At 42.7% G+C, this 6,000-nt stretch overlaps 1 protein-coding gene across 1 annotated transcript in view; it reads left to right on the top strand.

Annotated features, from left to right (window-relative positions):
• Positions 1-518: 518 nt before the first annotated feature.
• LOC119166712 (acetylcholinesterase) overlaps positions 519-6,000 on the top strand; it is a 338,783-nt gene continuing 333,301 nt past the window's right edge. The window contains exon 1 of the mRNA XM_037418035.2: positions 519-710. The gene's annotated coding sequence lies outside the window, so the exon portion shown is untranslated. The remainder of the gene's footprint in view (positions 711-6,000) is intronic.

The following is a 6,000-nucleotide window of genomic DNA, read 5'->3' as shown; positions in this document are numbered from 1 at the left end:
GCTACATAACCAGTTCGGAAAAGTAACCTTCATATTGGCCATTTCTCTCTAGTGATCGAAAGCTGTCGTGCGAGAATGATTTTTAATAGGCTGTGGTTGTAAACTGATCGTCTGTCTTGTCATTTCCTGCGGTTGGTCCACTAACGCAACCTACGAAGTGCCTTCAGCCAGTATGCGAGAATGCCTTTATGCGAGGGAACCTTGGCATACTCTCTAGGTGATTATTAAGCGTGGTTATTAAGGCGCGGGAATATTTAGAAATAATCGAGCACTAAACCTGACCGTTGCCGTTCTGCGCCGTGGGGGACGAGTGACGCGAAAGCACCACCATCGCGACATGGCATGGCCACGTGACGTCACGAAATGCCATCACCACAGTGGCTTGGTCAAAAGTGGACATATCATGGAGGCAATGCAAAACCACGCACAGAACTGGGAGGGAAAGTCTTCACGATGGATGCATACCACCTAGTGAGCTTTTCGTTGTGCATGTTCTGTTGCTCTCATTCAAGGATCAGCAGCGTGATCGGCAAGACGCGCCGTCACAATCGAGTCGTAGAGGCGCTGCTCGGGACAGGCGCCCGGCGGAGGAGGTTGCACCAACGACTTTCCCCTAATCGTGCCCGCTGCAGCCGGCCTTCTTTTTTTCCTCGTCTGACTCGACGGGGGCGCTGTGCAAGGTCGTTTCTGACGGAGTCCGTCCAGCCAAGGTGAGTGTTTATTTCGGCGCTCCTATAGCGAGAGCACATGGGTCACATACTGCAGCGGTGGAGTACGGGTGGCGGAAAGATGCGCACCTTGCCGTCGCAAAGTCCAAATGTACTGAAGCTCCACGCGAGCAAGTTCCAATGCCGGTGCCGCTTTCTTTACCTCGGTGTCCGAAGGCGTTTTGCTATGCTGAGCTCGCTCGTGCATCGGGGTGGATTAAGGGAGGGCCACCACAGTTAAATACGTGATAAATGCGGATAATTCAACAACAATCCTTGATGGCGGTAAATTAGTTGATAGTATAAGTAAAGCAAATGATATACGATCAAGGATTTCATCGTGGGCTAGAGCGAACCGGCTTAAAATTATTCCAAATAAAACCAAAGCCTTTGTTTTTCGTGCCAAAAATAAAGTACTCACTACCCATCAACCGATAGTTCTTGAATCGGTGCCGATAGATATTCTTAATACCCACAAAATACTCGGAGTTCTTTTTTTTCCAACCTTGGCTAGGAAACACATGTATTTTTTTTTTGTAAAAAGCTTTTTTTCGGTAACAGGAGTGATGTCTCGTTGTCGTAACAGTTTGCCTCTCAAGGTCAAACTTCAGATATAATACGCGCTGTTTAGTTCACATCTAATGTATTGTACTCTTGTATGGGCCACGTCAAGCAAAGCAAACATAAATAAGGTCATTACTTGCAAAAAAAAAGATAGTCCACTCAATTGAAATTATTGACTCGTTCGGAATGACGCGTGAAGCTTTCAAAGAATTCAATATAAAACGAGCTGACAACCTTTACACATTTCGCTCATTGCACACACTTTATTTCTCGAATAGGAAGCTCTCCAGCCTCATTAAATCGCTTTCATGTCTCGAGTGTCGTGTCATTTCAGTTCCCACAATAAATACAGACATTTGGTGTGTACCGTGTTTCCGCACTCCGTATAAATACCAAGCCTTGGCCTACAACGTCCCCAAAACACTTAATATGCACGAAAGTACGATCACCTGCAACAAGAAACAATTACTCTCTCATTTCTGCTCTCTGGCGTCATAGAAACGTGCGCAACAATCTTTTCTCATAGTCTCGTATTTTTCATAGTTAAGTCTTATGTTAAATACATTGTATCATGCTACGTCTTGTTATCTTGCTTATGTATGAACTTTGTGTTTCACGAAATGTATATATGTGTGCTTTAAAGTGCATAAGCGTCAATGTATACGATTGTCTATGCACGATGTACTTTGATTCCTGGAAACTTCTTTTTTAATGCACATTTATAACACGTAATTTAAAATCATCAATTATGAGATCATTTTTTGAGTTATTATGTATTGTTCATGTTTTATGTTAGCACTTGCAAGTTATTTACCTCTAATCATTTCCCCACTACTGCCATGTGTAGGTACAGGTCACCAGGGTCTTTGTCAAGCCGTTCTCGTGGCTTTTAGCCTTGAAGACCTTCCAGTTTTTGTCTGGTAAATAAATAAATTTTGAGTTTGAGGCACGCGCTATCGCGAACGCGTGGGAACCATTTCCTGATTTTCACGGCGCTATAGAATAGAAGATAATGAGAGGGGTGATATCTTACTCAGTTGATAAGAGATATCCGTGGTGTTTAGGGCAAAGACTTGTGAGGACAGCGACAAGAAGATGGCGTCCTCGTCTTCAACTCTAACCCGCAGCAGTGATCTTATGATGCTCGACACGTGGCGCTACCGAATCCCGGCCATGGCGGCCGGATTTTCGTTGGAGGTGAAAATTACCGAAGCCCGTGTACTTAAATTCAGGTGGATGTTAGAGAACCCCTGGTGGTTGAAATTCCCGGAGCCATCCACCACGACGTCTCTCACAATTACATCGCGGTTTCGGGACGTCATACTTTATTAGGAGGTAAACGCTAAGCAGTGGAAATAGTTACCTTGATTGTTTAGTGGTGGCAGGCAGGAAAGAGGGTGCATTCTTGAAACTTGAATTAGTGAAAAAAAGTAGAATAAATTCGCGGTATTCACGATCACCACATAAGATTAGGATGCAGGCCGTAGTGTAACACTGTTCTCTGAATACGTACATGTGACGTGGCATGCTTGAGTGCCAGCGCATTTTGCCCCCACAAAAATGCTGTGGCTTGGAATGGCACTCCAGTACAAAAGAACCTAGCTGCGCAAAATGTTGCGCGAGAAGATACGCGGGCCTTTATGTGAAGCTTGGCTATAATAATAATAATAATAATAATAATAATAATAATAATAATAATAATAATAATAATAATAGTAATAATAATAATAATAATAATAATAATAATAATAATAATAATAATAATAATAATAGCTCTGTCTATAACTTACTCAACGTGCCCAGAAACAACCATGTGCAGACGCATGCAAAAATAAAACAATAAAAATGACAAGTTCAACACAGACTGCTTCAGAAAAATAAATCAAATCAAGAGAGTGAAAACGCACTGACAAAAAGAAATCAATGCAAAATGGAAAGAATTAAAAGACAAGGCGAGAGTTACGCATTAAGAGTAAATAATGTGGAATATTCACAACTATGTGGAAGGCTTCCCGAGCAAAGGTAAATAAAAAAATCTGTTCATTGTGCAAAAATATGTCGAGACAGCGCAAAGCTGAGATATAACAATATTTCTGGAGTATGACAAACGTCAAGATCGAGAGAGTTATTATTAAAGAGACTTTGTATTCTGTGAATGGTAGAGCGTTGGAAGTAACTGGCAGGTACATCAAATGGTCGGTTCCTTCTGGTTAACTAACGTGAAATTTGAAAATTACTTCAACTGCTAAGTAAAGATATCATACCGTGAACTTGCTTGTAAAAAAATAACAGGTCAGCGCGATTTTGTCGGCAGTGAAGTGATGGCAGTGATAACGATCTATCAGTGGTAGAACGAGATCCAGAGTCACCATTATCATCATCATCAGCCTTACTCCGCCCATTGCAGGGCAAATGACTTTCTTATGTTCCGCCAATAAAACCAGTCTTGTGCTTTCTGCTGCCACGTCATATCTGCAAACTTGTTAATCTCATCGACGCACCTAACCTTCGGTCCCCACACGCACGTTTTGCCTTCTCTGGGAATCCAGTCAGTTACCCTCACCCCATTTTCTTACTGGCGCCAAGCCTTGGTCTCAACTAGGGCTGCAGAAGTTGGGTCTTTTCCTTTCCTCAATCGCTCTCTTTCTTTTTCCCCTTAATGAAAATTGGTTATCCTGCCTACGCGCCACGTGCACGACCTATGTCAATTTATTCTTCCTCATTTCACCTATGATATCCTAAACCCCTGTTTGTTGCCTGATCCACTCTGCTAGCTCCTTGTCTCTTAAAAGGTACACCTATCATTTTCCTTTCCATCGCTCACTGCGTCGTCCTTAATTTACACAGAACCCCCTTTGTAAGCTACGAGGTTTCTGAGGTAAGTACCGGCAAGATGCAGCTTTTATGTATAGATTGCTCTGGAAGGTTAGTGGTAAGCCACCATTAATTAATGGAGAATTAAATGCTGTAGGCCTGTGTGCTCAGTTTCGGATGCACGTTAAAGAACCCAAGGGGGTCGAAACTTCCGGAGCCCTCCACTACGGCGTCTTTCGGGAAACACCGTAACGTTTTGGGATGGTAAACCCTGCATATCATTATCAATAATTGAGAATGTTGTGTTTGCGCATTTGCAATGGCAAGAGACACGGTTGCCGGAAAAAAACATGAGAAAGCCTTCGTCAAATGTTCCATGGGAGTTGTATACTCGATTCCTTTATCCTGTGGAAACGTGTACATCGGCATAACCGAGAGATGCCTAAATGACCGGCTTAGGGAGCATGCGCTAAAATTAAGAGAAACGAGGATAAGTACGTACATCTTGCGCCACATACCGCCGCATGTGGGTGTGAACCACGATTCACATACACGCAGGTTCTCGGAAGAAGATTCAATTTATCTGCACGTTCGCTGTTGGAAGCGTATTTTATAGACAAAAATGAGGACATATGTGTTAGCGAGCCGTCTTTGGTGATACATAAACAGGAAATATCTTTTCTCGATGCAAGGATTTAGTGCTTCTAGCTGGTGTTTTCTGCTTTTCGTATTTTGTCTTACTTGTTCCTATTGTGTGTGGGTGTGTGTGGTGGTGGTGCTATATTCATCGCGATTGCCTGACGCGGCTGCAGTTGCGCTATTCTTAAAGGCTTTCCACTTGCACAGCTTTGTTCTTTGTTAGCCTTGCGCAGCTTTGTTGTACGTATATAGAAGGTCGTTTCGGTGCAATGAACAGCTGGTATTGAGCGCTGTAATCTGTGTGTGTTACTCGGGTGGTTGTGCGAGTGATTGTGTGAGTGTTTGCGAAAGTCGAGGTTGCGCTAAATATCTTACAATATGAGATTGTTAGCCACGCGTGCTCCACCCTATCTTTGTGTTCTTATTCTCAGGCTCTGTGGTTAGTACCAGCAGACGTATTCATTTACACAAAAACGTGAGAGTAATAAAGAAAATGCCAATATGTTGTATCCGCCGCCATGCCCTGCCGAACTACGTCGGAGAGCCGCAGGAGCGCGAAGTGACTACGCTGACTCAGTACTTCAAACAACTCTGTTTATTCTTAGTGCGTGATGGTTAGTATACAACGATGTCAGATAACATGGTAAGGGGCCTGTATCTGCGTATGCCTAGCGCTATCTAGATTATAACGCACATTCTAAACACAACACCGCGGATTTGTCGAAACATAGGTCTGACATCACTAAGGAAAAAGATAGAAGCATGCGTCAGTTACGCATCGATGCATCTCACGGGAAAAAAAATCTCAGCAGATGTCTCGTTAAGTGATACGCTATGAGTTTTTTTAATATTCTTTTTTAAAGCTTCTGCGCAGTGTTGATACTCTTCTGTTTTCAATATTGTTACTTTTTGTTTTCTGATTCGTTATTCATTATTTCTTTCACGTTATTGTGTTCTTGAAATAAAGTTTTCAGTTGTTAGGCAGCGCTAGTCTGTATTCCTTTACAACTTCCAGTGTCTCGCCCCTTATCACAAATCGTTGTTTTCAGCTGAGACTCTTGCAGATTACTTTTGTTTTAGGCACATTTTTTGATACCTACTCTTATGCTTTCATTGTCCAGTTCTGTAATCATGATCTGTAATTCGTCCCCTGGGTTAGTGATCAATGCAATGTCGTTAGCGAATCGCAGCTTACAAAGATGCTCTTCATTAACACTTATTCCTATCTCTACCCAATCTAGGGCCCTGAAAACCCCCTGTAAACACGCGATGAATA

The sequence above is a fragment of the Rhipicephalus microplus genome, unplaced genomic scaffold (assembly GCF_043290135.1).
Source record: "Rhipicephalus microplus isolate Deutch F79 unplaced genomic scaffold, USDA_Rmic scaffold_12, whole genome shotgun sequence".
Taxonomy (NCBI): Eukaryota; Metazoa; Arthropoda; class Arachnida; order Ixodida; family Ixodidae; genus Rhipicephalus; species Rhipicephalus microplus.
Note: the sequence above shows the minus strand (reverse complement) of the source record. Positions and strands in the feature narration are given on the sequence as shown.